At 30.6% G+C, this 17,711-nt stretch overlaps 1 protein-coding gene and 1 long non-coding RNA gene across 5 annotated transcripts in view; one reads left to right on the top strand and one right to left on the bottom strand.

The window, feature by feature from the left end:
* The window catches only part of LOC139426352 (uncharacterized), a 329,054-nt gene that overhangs the window by 41,131 nt on the left and 270,212 nt on the right, over window positions 1-17,711 (top strand). The gene's annotated exons all lie outside the window — the stretch shown is intronic.
* LOC107445872 (uncharacterized) overlaps window positions 1-17,711 on the bottom strand; it is a 244,730-nt gene that overhangs the window by 220,074 nt on the left and 6,945 nt on the right. The window lies entirely within an intron of this gene.

Below are 17,711 nucleotides of genomic sequence, written 5' to 3'. Positions count from 1 at the left end.
TCAAAAATAAATTTTTAAATGCAATAACTACTGTATTTATAATTTTTACATACATATAAAAAAGTAATGGATTACACACACGTCTTATTCAATTAGAGCAAATTAAACAAAATTTTAAAGCTAATTATAATCTAACTAATATAATATAATATAAAAACACAACAATATGATTTTCAATACATAAATTTTACAAATCTTTTTACAGTATGGTATATCCCAAAACCCCCACCCACATTTCCCTCCCTCGACTGGAGTCGTAATCGGTGAAAAACTAGGACCACTAATGCCATCTATCAGGAAAATAGTGAATTAAGTATCCTAAAGTAGAAACGAAACAGCTCGGGCTTCACAAAATAGAAACGTTAATTTTTTTCTGTTTCCGGATGTCAGTTCGGCCATCACAAATACTGCACATAGTACTTGCCCGAACAGCATTCGGGCGACACTGTCAAGGGGTTAAAATCTCCCTTTAGATTTCTTTGCCGTAATTTATTTTTCTTCAATAAACCATTCAAGGCTTAATATTTAATTAGAAAGCATCAATTTCCTTAATATAAAAAGTTACAAACATAAAAAAAAGTAATAAAATAATTAAAATAAATATGAGAAATACAACTCGTACCTATTTTACGAAAAAAAAATGAAATAAATAAGTGAGTAAATAAAAATAACGTAAAATCTTGTATCATTTGCTATTGAGTGCCATGACGTCATATGTACAAACATAAAAGAGCGGGAAATCGAAGATTCGTCCATTATTTACACACAATGAAGTTGACCTTTTTCTCGGGAAGAAATCGTTAAGAAAACGTTTTCTTTGCTTCATAAGCATTGACCGCTACACTCTATTGTTTCATTCTTTTTTATTTCTTTTTTAAGACATTGAAGGCCTTAGAGAAAGAAAAAGTCCATAAAAAAGTGTTTTTCCTCTATTGACATGTGCGGATAAAGAAAAACAACAGCAACTTAGCTACATTTACGTCCAGAAAATACGAACGCTCAGTATCAAAATTTGTCACTATCGCGGAAGGTTTTTTACTATAATTCAGTAAAAAAATATTTAAAAAAAAAACAGTCTGAATTTTCATTTTTTACCAGCAGCTAATTTTAGAAAATTCGGATACAACAAAAGAAAATTTATTAAGTTAATAATAACTAGTTTTATTCCCCCAAAATACTGTTACATTTAATGAAATAGATGCTGATATATATAGTAATCAATATAGAGTTTTATAAAAATTAAAACACATAAGAAAATTGATTTTTTGAACTAGTTTTATCAAAATTAGGTGGTGACAAAAGTGTTGAATCCAGCTGAAGAGAGTTTTGAATTTTATCAGTATACAAGTAACCACCTTTCGTTAGTTATATGATTTGTTTTATTGTATTCTGTGAAATGCAATGGTAAATAATTATAATATAACTTGAAATATCAGATTTATAGGTTAAAGGTTTTATGTTACTAATATATCACTTTAGATATGCATGTTTCATTTCACCAAGAAGATTATTATTAATCGAATATTTGCGTGACTAGTTTCTGCTTTCTGTAACTAAACTTAAAAAGTAGAAACTGAACTCAAAATAGAAATTGTACCAAAACTCAAGTTCAAAATTGTAAGGCAACTCCGTAGTTTTGTAATTTTGAACCGAACGCAGAAGACAAGGGAATTCTTAAATCAAGTATAGGGAAAAATTTGCTTTCATGGATTACTTTTTTGATGGAATTAATGCGCATATATTTGGAGGACCTCGCACGGTTTGCCTGACTGCAAGGGGACCCAAACCCAGGATCCGTCTACCTCTGAAGGCATTTTAAGTCAGCACTGTGATCGGTGCGAGTTTATCATATGGGAAAATGTAGTTATTGAAAATTAAATATAATTGATATTTTAATGGCTCACTTTTAGTATTTTTAAATATCATGATTCGTAATATTTTCAATCACTTCCCCCAAATTGTTATCATTTTACTGCATAATGATATGTATCATGCAGGGAATGGAACTTGGTTTATTAAAATTTGTCTAATTTCACCCCAATTTTATTTAGTTTTGGAAGGAAAAAAAATTTTTTTTTTAGATAAACATTCATTTGCATGTGGAATTCCACAAAAATAAGATTCAAGATAGAATGATTCTGAAAATATGCCGACATCAAATCTTTCTAGCTTCAAAATAAAATTATACCTCAATCAGTCTACATATATGCAATATCAATTTCAGAAAGCAAAAAGAAGAAGAAAAAAAACAGGTTTTTGCAGACAATTTTCTGGGCGTAGAGAAGCAAGATGATTTTAGTTTTACTGTTTTTCCCCCTTCTCCAAAAGAAAGGATATTTCCGTGCATGAACGATCAAATCAAAACAAACCATAAAAATCCAACATCCCGGGGAAAAATAACATTACGGCCAACAGAACTGATTTTACTATAATTACGCTATTGGATATTGGAATCTTATACGTATATAGAATGTCTTTTTCTTTTTTTTTTCTTTTTTTTTTTACATTTCCAATTAGAGCTACTTCTCCACGACTTATGAAAAATAAGTAGAATAAAGAAGATGCTAAGAAAAATTCTAGAGAATCTGAAGCCATGTCATCGAACGATAGAACGAAGGTCATTCTCTTCTTGGAAAGAAATTAATTGACAATCGTAAACAAAAATAATCATTTTCTTTCCTCTTCCATTTAATATTTGTGATGAAAGAACGTTGTTTTTAGTAGAGTAGATAGGTATAGTATAAATTGATACAAACATCATGACAATCTTTTCAGAAAGAAAAAAAAATCTTCACTCAGAATAAAAATTATAAAAAAAATCGTAAGTATTTAATTAAGGCATTTTAGCTTTGCATTTTTATTGGAGTTAATATTTTGCTCATCCAAGCTTTCCGATAGGTCATCGGTGAACTTTTTTTTATTTGGGTCGTAGCTTAAAAAGTAAGTTAAAGAATGGACATAATTTGAAATCCGCTTTCGAAAAAATAGATTTTTATCAAAATGCGAATTTAGGAAAATCGATTCAATTTGAAATCAGCGTTTAAAAAACGGACGTAACACAATATGATTAAGAAAATGGACATGATTTGAAATCGGCGTTTGAAAAAAAAATTGGTATATCTCAAAATAGGCGAGAAAAAATGGCTTTAATGTGAAATCGGTGACTGGAAGAAAATGGCTATAATTTAAAATCCGCGTTTGAAAAAAGTGGATGCTACTCAAAATGCGAGATTAAGAAAATGGAAAAGAATGGAACGGAAAATGAAAACGGGGTTTGTAAAAATTGATGCATCTAAAAATACGAATTAAAAAAAATTACCCTGAAGTAGTAGTAAAAAAGAGGAATAAAAGTATTAACTCTTTGACGCAGAATTTTTATTAATCATATTTTTCTTAATTTTTTCATTATTTTTTTTAATTAATTTTGGATAAAATAAGTAAAAATATTATATTTATCATTTTCATAATTTATGGTAATGAAATACACAGAAAAACTCGTGTCTCTTTCTGCGTTATTGGTAAACTCTTTCCAACACGACCCTCTTCCAAATAATAATTTACAAATTTGCACAAATATGCAGTTATTTAGATCTAAGAGAAATAGTTATTCATCATTGAAATTTTTTTTGATTCATAAAATCAATTATTGATAAGTTTTGGAATATGAATAAAAAGGACAAACTACTTTACTGTTTTACTAACTACTTCTAACTTTTTTTCAAACTACTGTTTTTGAATTTTATATTTTATAATACAAAGATAATTCCAATAATCTAACATATTTTTTTAATAACCATTAGACTAACTAAACTAAAGAAATGTTAAACAAAAAAACTAACGAAATAACTAAACTGTAACTAAAGAAATATTAAAATATATTTTAACTTGTAATAACAGCGTTAGAAAAAAATATATATTATAATAACACCGGTCTTCCATGTGTTTCAAATGGTTGAATCAATTTAGAAAATTTCTAAATTTAATTTATATTACACGACAGCATTAATACAGCTTATATATATATTTTTTTTAACTTTTTATTTCATGGTGGTTAAAATAATTTTAAATATTTTTTTAAACCAAGAAGCTTATATTAAAGCATAAAGACTGTTACCACACGGAAAAGTTGTTCGTAAAAACCGTAAAAGTTGGTAGGTATGCACTAAGCTTTAGAATCCTGAATAATCCTACATTATTTGTAAGCATTTTATGTTATAAAAACTATAAAAAAAAAATCAGCATTTAAAACTTTATGGTTTACTTTTGGTTTAACATATTTTTTAAACATATTTATTAACATATTTTTAACATATTATATAACATATTTTGTTAACATGTTTGGCTAACATATTTTTCTATATTTTAAATTGCTATTGGAAATGGAGCAGAATTTACCATGAAACGTTTCTCTAGCACACTCTTGAGGCTGTTTTTCGAAGGATCCGTCGCAATATGAAATGATGCTTTTTTGCGAGTAATACGCGATTTTTTTAACTGTTCTGAGTTTGCAACTGTTACTCATGACTATTAGCCTGTTTGAAACCAGCTCTGTCAACGCTTATTTTGAAAATACAGCAAAATGTCAATATGGGGAAAAGCCTCAGTTTTGTAAAAATGAAAAGCATTTCAGGTCTAATTTTTTAATGTTTAAAAATTTACTCCAGTGCTGCATTACCTGGGCTCATAAATATTTGGAAAAACTGAGAATACAGCAGTGAGTTTGATAATTTTCATTTAGTGGAAAAATTGGCGATTTTTGAAAAAGTTTAATAACTTTTAAAAGATTTAAGCTATTTGTCTGTTCTGAAGCCCAGTTTATATTTCACGACAAAATTTTACATATAGTTTAAAATCATCGCATTGTTTGAAGTGTAAGACACTTAAAAACTAGGGCTTTTTTATTTTCCTTGGCGACACAGCTTCGAAAAACAGCGTTAAGACAACGCTATATCAGAAATTTTTCATCGAGAATTCTCCTTCACCACCATAAACTGATTTAAAATTTAGAGTATAGAAAAGAGATTTAAGACAAACCTATAGTAAGAAATGAAGTTTCAAATACTGAAAAGAAATTGTCAAAATATCAAAATTAAAACAAATTATGTACTTAGGATTGCGCATTGGAGAAGTTCTACTCCGAAAATTTGTTTGTATTTTGATATTTACAACTTTTTTTTCCAGCAACTTCATGACTTACTTTAGAATTTCCCTGAACTCACTTCTTCTATGATCTAAATTTTAGGTTAGAAACAGAACTCACTTTTTCTATGCTCTAAATTTTAAGTTAGAAACAGAACTCACTTTTTCTAAGCTCTGAATTTTAAGTTAGAAACAGAACTCACTTTTTCTATGCTCTAAATTTTAAGTTAGAAACAGAACTCACTTTTTCTATACTCTAAATTTTAAGTTAGAAACAGAATATGCGAAAAACTTTTTTTTTTTCTCTTAAAATCTACATCCCGATTACCATTTAATAAATCATTAATCAAGTAATGTATGATTTCGAAGGTATGTATGTCCCCAAATCAATGCCAGAGCTCTCGCAATATGGCGTTCTCTTAAGTCTATCTAAAAAATTCGGCTATTATATCATATATAATTTTATTTCCGTTCATCGCTGTTTCGGTAGACAAATCTTCCAGTATTTGCTTCCATCAACAATTCCCACTTATAAAAGTGGAAAGGGGGGGGGGTAACTATAGAAGGGAAATGCATGACGGGAAGCATCCGAAACAATGCCCACCCCATGACGCGTGAAACAGTCGGGATGGACGTGATTGCCATGAGCAATGAGAGCAATCCCTCATCAGTTTCAAATCTCTGAGATGCAGTATCCATGGTCGCTCTTGTGATGAACTTATTCGTCGCATGCCGAATATTAAACAACTGTCGGGAAGCAATCAGATGAGTCCATTGCAAGAATTTTTAAATAAGGGGTTGTTACATGTAGCCAATTTCAGTCATTATCTCCTTAGATTTGCACTCATCTCAGGGGGCAATGGATTGGAAAATTCGAATTAAGGATTAAATTCTAGTAATTGCTATGCAGAGTGCGCTGTTCGGTTTTCATTGTTAGCAATGAAGGAACTTTATTTGGGAATCGGAAGAAGGGATTCGTAAATGTTCCAGACGCGCTCTTGGAAACAAAATGGAATAAATTTTGTTGAAGTTGCTGGATTTAGAATCGGATATGAAGTCTGGGGAAAATAATTAATATTTAAACTGTCTACTTTACTATTGTTATGTGTCTAATTTATTACTTTATTCCAAGCGCGTTCTTGAAAATAAAATTGAATAATTTTTGTTGAAATCTCTAGATTTAGAATAGGATATAATGTCTGAAAAAAGATATTTATTGTCTTATTTACTATTATTATATGCCTAATTTATTACTTTGTTCCAAACGCGTTCTTGAAAATAAAATGGAATAAATTTTGTTGAAGTTGCTAGATTTAGAATAGGATATGATTTCTGAAAAAAAAATATTTCGACTCTTTAATTTACTATTATTATACGTCTAATTTATTAGTTTGTTCTAGACGCATTCTTGTAAATAAAATGGAATATATTTTGTTGAAGTTGCTAGATTTAGAATAGGATATAATATCTGGAAAACGAAATATTTAGACTCTTTAATTTACAATTATTATCTGTCTAATTTATGACTTTGTTCCAAACGCGTTTTTGGGAATAAAGTGGAATAAATTTTCCTGAAGTTGCTAGATTTAGAACAGAAAATGAAGTCTGGAAAAAAATATTTATTATCTATGTATATTATATTACATTACATTACATTACATTATATTATATTATATTATATTATATTATATTATATTACATTAAAACCGGCGTTGAACAGCAAACTCAATTCTGAGTTTACGACTATCGATGCTCAACTTCGTAGCCTTGTCATTTTGAACTTAATCCAGAAGACAAAGGAACTCCAGGATGAAGTGTTGGGATAAATTTGCTTTCCTAGAGGACTTTTTGATGAAATTTAGCCGCATTTGCATAACATGTGCAGGAAAACCGCGAAAACCACCCACGGTGAGCCCGAGGGGCAAGGGTATTTTAACTCGTGACCAGTCTACAACTCAGGTTATTTTACATCAGCACTGTGGTCGATACGAGTAGGGGGCAGAATTCATATCAACCAGCCATCGCTGGGATTTAATACTGAGTCAGCTCATTGGTGGGCAAGCGGTCTATCCCTTGAGCCCCCATGGCTCATAATAATATTATTATTCTTAATATATTTATACTATGAGTTCTCTCGTCTTTTGGGTTGAATTCAAAGTTAAAAAGCTGCGAAGTTAATCATCGATGGTCGTAAACCCGAAAACGGGTCAGCTGTTCAACGCCGGTTATGAAATAAAACAAATTTGGCCTAGCCATGTTGAAATGAACAATTATAATAATTTGGAGAGTGTTGCCAATACGCCAGAAATGATAAAAATATTATTTCAATAGAAGCAGTACTATAAAAATTATCGTTTGAGCCGGCCACTGAACTCGAACCGTCTAACCAGTGATAATAAATATTTAATCAAGCCTAATCAATCCATCAACTGTATCATAATTCATTGCTTACTGATGTGCTTTCTCTTATGCACTTATTGATGAAAAGATTTAGACGCAAATTTCGAGGGTCGACAAACTTCGTCGCCAAGTGTCGCCCTTTCGAAGGAAGTGAATGGCGACGACAACTTTGTTATAAATAACCAGGGTTCTAACATAGCTCAAATTAAACGCTCGACGAAAGAAACTCAATAGAGGGATTAACGTCGCGTTATTTACTTTCTCGTTTATTTGTTTATTTTTTTTGTTCTCCAGGGCTGATAAAAAAGAACCTACCAGCTTAATTAAATAATAAGCAGCATGTCATTAATTTAATGAGAGAAAGTTTTAACGCATAATAAAAACAAGATGTTTTTCGCCATTTTGAGCTTTTTTTCAGTCGAATTGAAATGTTGAACAGGGAAATGAATTAACGTGAAGGTTCATTTATTTCATTATGATAGTAAATTATGCAAATGCAGTTCTAAGAGGAAATTGGATACGCTGATAAAAATAAGAAATGTAAAATGTGACTCCCAATTAATGCTGTATGATATTTTATTATGCCATACATGGAACGGTATTAATGACAGACGTAAAAGATATGATTTTTTTATCCTCAATTTAGTTTCAAAATAAAACAGTAAATACAGTCGGACCTCTATTTAACGAAGTCGCTAAATCCGATAATAAGTTCGTTATAAAAAAAATTCGTTAAATAGAAAATTACTTTTTGAAATATTTCAACTCAAATCAGGTTTTAAATTCATAAACACTAGACCTAATTAAAATAACAATTGATACACCTTTATCCAGTAAACTAGTATCTACTATTTATTTTATAAACCTTAACCATAAAAGAAATCTGTGTGGAAAGCAAGAATAGAACAAAACATTATCCAGTGTTACACTATCATGCTACATACATTTTCAACTTAAAAAAAGCTAAATTTATGTATAAAATTATAGCTGCATTTAGTATAGAAGTAATTTTAAACATACATTACCACATGCGTTCTTAAGTTTAATTGCTACTGATAAAATCTGTTAATTTTGTCTGAGTTTTTAATTTGAAATGCAAAGGGAAAGGGATTTTACTGTTTTATCTAAAAGTTAAATGGTTAATATCCCCCATAAAATGGGTTAACAAGTTCGAAATGTTCTGAAATATTTTGGGAAATAGGGAAAGTGGATCTCATAGAAAAGTTCGTTAAATAGAAAATTCACTTAGCTATTTGGACGTTATTTTATGAAGAAATTTCCATAATGTTCTTGGTTTCTCGAAAAAAATCGCAAAAATAGAGAAATTCCCAAACTAGAAGTTCGTTAAATAGAAGTCCGAACTGTTAGTTATAAATCCAAAAAACTTTTACTGGCATTGTAATTCATAAATATCATCAGTCAGTTTCTGAGTTTATTCTTAAGTTTCGAAAGAATAAACTCAATTCAAGAGAATTCAAAATGAATTCAGGAGAATTCAAGAATGCGTAATTCAAAGAAGTTAAGTTCTTCTTTGAATTACTAATGTATTTTGGTAATTGGTAAAAATAACTTAATTCTTAAATCTCTATCATTTTATAAATCTTTCCTGATTAAAGTTACGTTTACGTATTTTATTTTATAGCCATCTTCGAACAGCCGACTCAATTTTTTGGATTTACAACTATTAATATTCAAATCCGTAGCCTTGCAATTTTGAACCCAATCCAAAAGACAAGGGAACTTCTGGTTCACGTATTGGGAGAAATTTGCCTTCCTGGAAGACTCTTCTTAGAAGGGAACTAACCCACATTTGCTTTACATGGAGAGGAAAACCACGAAAACCCCTATGGTTACGGCGATAAGGGGACTCTAACCCATGAACCGTCTCTCACTGAGAATATTTTACACCAGCATTGTGGTCGGTGCAAGCCAGATGCGGAATTCGTATCGATCACCAATCGCTGGAATTCGAACCCTGATGCATCACCTCATTTAAGGCAAACGCTCTATCCCCTGAGTCATCAGGGCTCTATGTTTACGTATTACTATTCTTATGTATAATTTTTTATCCATTTAAAGTTTACATATAAATGGTTTAAAAACTCATATGCAACGCCACTTTATTCCAGCTCTTTTGCGGTAAAGCTCTTAAAATGTTGGCGAAATTACCAAAAATTCTGAAAGTTTGAGTTTTTTAAAGTCTACCACTCTATAAAAAACTTTGCAAAAAGCGTAGTAGTTAGCAAGTTTGATTTACTATGCTTTACACAATGCATGCCGTCCTATACCTATATATAATGGTTATCTGCAGGGCTCGAAAAACCGCCCGTCCTCGGCGGTCAAAAATTCCCCACGGACAACAAATTTCTCGAATCTAACGTCCGCGCGGACGGCCATTTTTCCATTAATGTTCGTGATATATTTTCAATTTTTGTTATCTTACAAGAGTCTAGCTCCTCACTTCTAAAATGACCCTCTAATCTCGAAATACAGCAACATACTGCGCATGGTGGAATTGATGTTTTCTCTGTCTGGGAGTACTGCAGCGGTTGAAAGGGGCTTTTCAGCAATGAACTTACAAAAAAACACATTACTTACTGGTCTTAAACAAGAAGCGTTAAACGCATTTATGAACATCTACCTAAATGGAAAACCTCTTTCAGATTTCTGTGCAGAAACCTCTGTAAATCATTGGCTTGATTGTGGAACTGGCAAACGTCATATTTGATTCATTTAAAAAACGCAGTACCATCGGATAAATTGACATGATAATTGACAGATAACTTAACCTTTGTTATTTAAATTATTTCATCAAAGAAATAAATTATTTCATAATAGAAATACTAGGTTTTACTATTAGTAACCTAGTATTTCTTTTATTACTGTATAATGTAATCCTAGTAACTACTAATTCATTGTGCAATTTATATAAATGTTTGTAATAAATAAGAGAAAATTATATTTTTATTTATTTAGAAACGACGGGTTAGTTTCAAAGGAGGACGGGTACATTGTTGGACAAGCCGTCCTCGGGGACGGGTAAAATTTCTGACTTTTTCCGAGCCCTGGTTATCTGAGTACCAGCAGAATTAACTGCTTTAGCTCATTCATCTGAGTGAGTAAATTTATAAAATTGCGAATAGACGCATCAATGAGAATAATAAAAAGGGGTGGGGGTTAGCCCTAGGTCCTGGAGACCTGCTTCCCCCACGGCTTCCACAGGTTGCTCTCCAGGAACAGTCTTGAGAATTAAAAATATATACAATAAATAAAAAACATGAAATGAAATCGAATAAAAACTATTTACAGGAGTGGGAAAATATGTACAAAAATTAGATGAACTTTTTTTAGAGTACCCCGTCTGACAGGAGAAACGTAGTTGCCGGGCTATATTTTGTGTTATCCTTTATAAGGTCAAAATTAAATATATCTTTATAATCGCATGTGCTGCGGTTTAAAGCATCTTTGAAAAAGGATGTGCTCAGTTTTACAATGTGTTCGTTTATATCAGTGTTTCCCAAAGTGTGGGACGCGTACCCCCAGGGATACAGGAACAGTTTAGCGGGGGTACACGTTTTTATGCGAAATATCTTGCAACAAACGAAAATTTATTTAAAAACAAGGCTAGTCATGAAAATTTACCATTACGCATTTTTCTATTGGCTATTTTCTGCCGAGTTAACAGTTAATAACTAGTTGTGTCATCACCCTGTTGTGATTTTTAACTTTTGTGCAATTTTTTATAGTAAAAAATACATTATTTTCTTATTAGTGGTACACAGCATTAAGAAAAATTTAGAAAGGGTACACTAAAGTCATAAGTTTGGGAAACACTAGTTAATATTATCCATTTTTAAGTCATCTTTAAGGTACTTCATGTCAATGTACCAGTGAGCTCCGGTGATTTTTCTCAAAATCTTATTCTCAAAAATAAGTAATTTCTTCTTCTGAGCCTTTGTAGTAGGTCAACTTTGTCAACTTTTCTAAAAAAAGTATTATAGATAAAAATTTTAAATAAGTGGTAGGCAAGATTTCGGAAAAGTTGGAGTAAATTTGTCACTATAGCTGCGATTTAAATTTTTAAAAGAAATTACGTCGAACAATTTTAGTACTGATTACACATATACCAAGTCATGCAATCACGAATGGATAATTTTTTTGTTGAAACACAGAGCGGAAAGAAGTAGCTTTACTACTACTTTGAAATCCTTTATATGGATCGCAGAAATATCTAAAACATATTTTTAAGTGACCCGCTTCTAATGCGTTAATTCTGAACAACCAATCACTTCTTACATTATCTTTACGTTATATTATCTTTTCTTAACTAATATAAACAAAATCAATTTATACCGAATTGCATATGCTTAAATCTGTTATAAAAAATCTTGGTAATAATTGATGTTTTAGTTTTAAAAATAAGCTTTAAGCCATTCGAGACCGATTTAGTCAAATACCAAACTAAGAGAAGGCAGCCAAAAATTCAAGAAATCGATTAAGTAGATTAAAATGTATTCAAAATATTTGTGTGAGGTTCTTAATTCGAGAGTTCTTTTTGACGATGCAGCCTCATGTTACAGTCAGAGTGCACTAAAGACGCTGCCATCAATGATTTCGTTCTAGGGTTGAAAGTTAAATTAGAAAAAAAAATAGTTATTTTAGAAGGAAAAAAAAAACAAGGATCTCAAGCAAACAAAACTCTTCTCATCTTTTAAAGCTAATTTTCATGATATAAAATTAAACAAAAAACTTATTTTGGTTTCTCATTTTATTTAAAACTAGGAGGCTNTTCTAACAAACAAACTAAACAAAAAACTTATTTTGGTTTCTTATTTTATTTAAAATAGCTTTATCATTCATAATCGGTAAGTTTGTTTTTACACATAATTATATCTGTTGAGATCATTTTTATAGAGGCTAAATTTTATTAATCAATACGTCTTTTCATGACGCCAACAGAAATGACATTTCCACTGCCAGAAAATGAAGCTGATTAAAATTAAAATCGTTTGCGAAAAATCGTTTACCTGCGATAACAATTTTAAAGTCAATAAAGGTTACCACTAAGAATGACCAACCTTCATCAACGATCATAACGAAGAGTGGTCACTCCAGTGCGTCTTCATTGTATATGTAGTATTTTTAATACATAAACATTAAATTCTAATCTACAAGATTTACCTTGAAATAAAAACTATGTCTATTATATACCTGGTTCTATTTTAAATATATTATAAATTCAAAATCCATAAGAACAACAGCATTTAACAACAAACAAGATTTAAATATATCTCTATTAAATATTTGATGGATATTAAAACTTGTGTGGTTGTTCCTGATCAAAGCGTTCTATTTTTGAAGAGAGGTGCCAAGAGTTTTAGGAAGAATTCTTCCCAAAACAAATCGTTTGCACTGTTTTAGAAGGAAATAATCTATTCCTAAGTGAGAATTTCAGAAGCAGCCACAGCTGTGTGTATGTATCAACCATCAAGTCTCAATAAAACATTCCAAGAGAGAAGAAGTCCCACTGTTCGAATTCTGGTGAATCAGAAAGGAATGAAAGAGATAATAAATGATATTCCATCCCTCATTCATGACAGACGGTGGAAGAGATTTCTCTTTCTTTCTTTTTTCTCCCCTTCATTTTTTGATGAGAGAACAAGAAATGAGAAAAGAAAAGCGGCATTTAAAAAGATGACTCCTCCTCGACATTAATTGGCAAAGGGTCAGAGGAGGAAAGGAAGAAAAAATAAAATGCCAAATTGACGCCGCCCTGTCGCGCCTCGGGAGCAGAACTCTCTCAGCACAGTGTATTGAAATGATTAGTGGCATGGATGTGTGAATTATAAGGATGGGAACTGCGGCACAATGCTATAGATTAGAACATTTTGTTCGAATATCTAGATAATCCGAATCCATGGGTGTGCCACGGCACATTGACTTTTTCCATCAAGTTTATATACCACAGCGGGAACAAATTTAGCCAAAAAGAAAATCGCAAACAAATAAAAACGAGTTTCTTTAAAATACGGAGAAAAACATTCCATCGAAGAAATATAGTGTACACTTTAAAGCAAAATGTTAATTTAGAGCTCGGAGCAAACAATTAGATTTCAGCGTTCAATTAAGAACAAAAAATGGTACAAAAATCTATAAAATTTTTTTAAAGGAGGGAAAGTGATATTTTGAATAAAAGGATTTGTTAATAATCTCATTGCATACTCTCCAACTCGTAAAACATATATTCCTGAAAATAAATATTCGGAAAACATATTCCTGAAATAATTTCTGACAATTTATTTCCTATTGGTATTGTTAGCGAAGGTCATGCATTAAAATTTAATAATTTAGAAAAAAATTAAATTTGTCCACCAATACATATAAGTAATTCAAATCAATATATTAAAGTCCGTTGAGTAAGATTCTACTTTACCATCTCTAGATATTTAATTAATTGTTCCCCTAATAGATTATTAAATCTTTTTTAATTTTTTAAATTTTGTGATCGGATACATATTAAGTTTTCACATTTTCATTTTATTATTATATTATTTATTATTTTATTATGTAAACTGTTCATTACAGTATGCTATAGAAGCCGCCAACTGCATCATATACCTCCAACTTGTCTACGGCAACAGTCTCAGCCGCCCCAGGGCCACTCTCAAATTCTCTCAATATATTGCCTTACTGAATTAAAATTTTTTTCTGTTTAGCAGAAAAATGTGACTAGGCAAGATTTAATGATATCGTCAGCGAAGAATTATTAACTAAAATAATTGCACAGCCACCCACCAGAAGCTGCGAACAACCACGGGAGAGATGCGTCCGCCGGCCACGCACCTATATTGCCCTTGTTTTATACTGGTACTAAACTAGTATTTTTGCAGACTACATGCTTAGTCATGTCATTAATCTTATCTCTTTGAATCATGTCAGATCCGATAAGTCAGTCAGATCCCACCACTGCGGGTATTGAGTAACCAGAACAATTCTAACATGTTTACATGAACATGAACTGAACATAAATTATAAAACGTTTACAATTCCAACATGAGTTTAAATTCAATAAAAAGACATTTAATATTAAAAAAAAAAAAATTCTATTTTTCTATTTTAGTTCACTTACACTGTAAGAAATACTTCACAAAAAATTCAAATGTTGTAGGGTATATATAACTGCATTAATTATGCTAATAATTGATGATTTAACGTAATTAATGATGTACTAATTAATGCATAATTATGCGTATAATTAATGATTTAAACTAAAGAAAGATACTAAATAAGAAACTGGTAGTAGATATCTGATTTCCAACTATTGTTTCGCAAACCTCAAGATAACGTGGTGTTAAATCAACGCCTCCTATAACCTAAAGCCTCCATACGGTTATTTATAGATAGACTGATCAGACCACTAAGAAGGTTAACTAGTTTACGAAAGAGCCATTTAAAAGAAAAATTAATAAATATAAGAAAGTGGTAACAGATATACTTCTAAAATATTTTTTAATTTATGAATATGATTGATTTGTCTTATTTATTCGTCTACCACCAAAGATTCAATTATCAAATGTATATGATAATTTATGAACTAAGCTAGCCAGTCTACCACGAAAACCTCCTCTCTCTCTTAAATTTGCTTATTAAATCTCGCTATTTTAATTTTCTATTAGTAAATATTAGTGAACCCAAACTTTCACCATTCAATTGCGCTTCGGTGATTTACTACACATTCCCACTTAGATGAATTAGTTAACCAACGCCTCCTATAACTGAAAACCTCCACACGGTTTTTTACATGGAGCTAGGAGTTTTTTATAGGTAGTCCGATCTGACCACTGTGAAGGGTTGTCATTGACCGGAGATAGTCATTTAATATAGAATATAGTCAAAATAAGAAAGTGGTAGCAAATATATTACTAAAAATTTATTTTATTTATGAATATTATTGGTTTGCCCTATTCTCTTGTCAACCACTACAGATTCAATTCTCAAATATATATGATGAATTTCTCTCAATTACTTTTACAAAAGGTTTTGGGATATCGTGTGGAGGCTTCTTGATGTAGGAGGTGATGCTAAGATAACTACCACATATGAGTAATTTAAGAATAAAATTTGGTTTCATGCGCACCACTAGTTCACTCTTTAAGTAGTCTGTGCAGATAGATTACTTATAAAAAAGCGTGTGGAGGCTTTCTGATGTAGGAGGTGATGGTTAAACTGGATGCAGCATAGATTTATTATTTTTCTTTTTTGAAAATTATATTTACCTATTTTCTTAACATTATATAAATATTAAAAATATTGCGAATACGGGGTGAAATGGGATAATTATTTAAAGCATTCTCAGTTAAAGTTAATGCAGTGGAATTCAACATCTATGGCTAATGGGGGAAGATTTATGGTTGCAAAACATTTTAATCTCAACGATTAGCTTTGCATAAAAGTTTAGAACCACTTCACGGTGGTCTTTCATCCGACAAATAAAATTAGAATTTGCATATCTAACATTTTCCCTTTTTTTTTTATTTATTTCCAAGATAAAGAAAAAAATGAAAAAGTTGACGATGCATCAGAAGCGCGACGAATTATGAAAACAAGCCCTTGTTTATCTCTTGAAATTACTATTTTGAAATGAATGAAATTATGGTTCATTAAATCGAAACAGAACCCTTTTATCAAATGCAACAAAAATACAAAATGGTGTAAAAAGTGCAGATACAAAAAGGAACACCTCCAAGAGAACTTGTTGGCCATGTGACAAGAAACCATCTCCATGAAAATGACAAATGGAGAAGAAGATGAGATAAGGTGTTGCCAAAACTCTCAACAGTAATTTCGAGAACAATACTATTCATCCAGGAGGAACTCGGAACATCATGTTTACGGCTGGAAAGAGATAGGTATTTATTTCCCCCAAAATACAAGAGTATTAGAATTTTCTCTAACTGATAGTCACTGTTGTGACAAAGATGTTTTTTAAACGTAAGACTAACGAATTCTAAAAAAACAATGATTGATTTAAACATTGTATTGTAATAAATCGTTTGAAGTGATTTGTGAATAATTCTTAAAACGATTTTGAGCAAGAAATCTCGGGTAAATAAAAGCACAAATATGTGATTTAATAACAACGAACTTTGAATTTATTTGTCAAATATGTAATAATGATTGTATTTAAATATTTTTGTTACAAAACATTCACTTTTAAAACGTGTGTATGAACGAATAGTCGGGAAATTTTTTGTTTCTTTAAATCAACGATTTGCTTATTTTTTTTAAATTTTATGTTGAAGTCTACAAAATTGAGTAAAATTCAGATTTATGCGACACGTAAACAGAAATCGCAAAATAAATTGAGCCATTAAATAAAAAGGGAAATATAGTAAAACGTAAACACTCACAAGGTGAATCTGAACAAGACTAGTTCGCATCATAAGGCGTAAGAATTGCATAGGAAACCCATGACGAGAAATGTTATCGTACGCCGCTTGGAGCACTTCTCGATTATGAAATTCCTCTTCGTAAAAGCTCGTTTCGTTCTCTTTATACCAGCAAAAATTAAAAAACGAGTAAGATTATTGTTTTCTCTTATTTAATTAATTTTGCAATTTAAAAGAATTTTTTTATTAAAGAAGTTTTAGTGTCCTATGTAAGCTTGACTGTTTGCCAAACTACAGAACGTAATATATGAACAATCCAAAAAAATCCGTATTAGTATCTTTTCTTCTTTTTCTTTTTATCAGTTTTGTGTTCAAAAAAACTAAGATTATGTTTCGGTTTTTGCACAATTTATTGTTTGTCATGATGAAAAACTATTTATCCTAAAAGTGTTCAGATGTGTTTTATTTTATTCGATTAAGTTCAGTAATGTAAATTTTAAATTGTTAAGTAGATGATAATTCTGAAAAACTGTCATTTTTTGAAAATGATTTTCTTTAGAAATTGTGTTTTTTTATTTTTTTATTTGTTAATGTAATTTTTGAATGAAATAAGGAAATTTTTAGGTTAGAAAATATTCAGAAGCAACAGAATGTAACTGTTCAAAATTTAAGAGCTAATTTTAGATTATTTTTAATAATGAATACTCCGTCCCATAACTAATGCATAGGAAATAGAAGATAATTTTGAAAAACAGGATAATTCGCAGGATAAATAGAGGGTAA

Source organism: Parasteatoda tepidariorum, chromosome 9 (genome assembly GCF_043381705.1).
Source record: "Parasteatoda tepidariorum isolate YZ-2023 chromosome 9, CAS_Ptep_4.0, whole genome shotgun sequence".
NCBI classification, from domain to species: Eukaryota; Metazoa; Arthropoda; class Arachnida; order Araneae; family Theridiidae; genus Parasteatoda; species Parasteatoda tepidariorum.
Note: the sequence above shows the minus strand (reverse complement) of the source record. Positions and strands in the feature narration are given on the sequence as shown.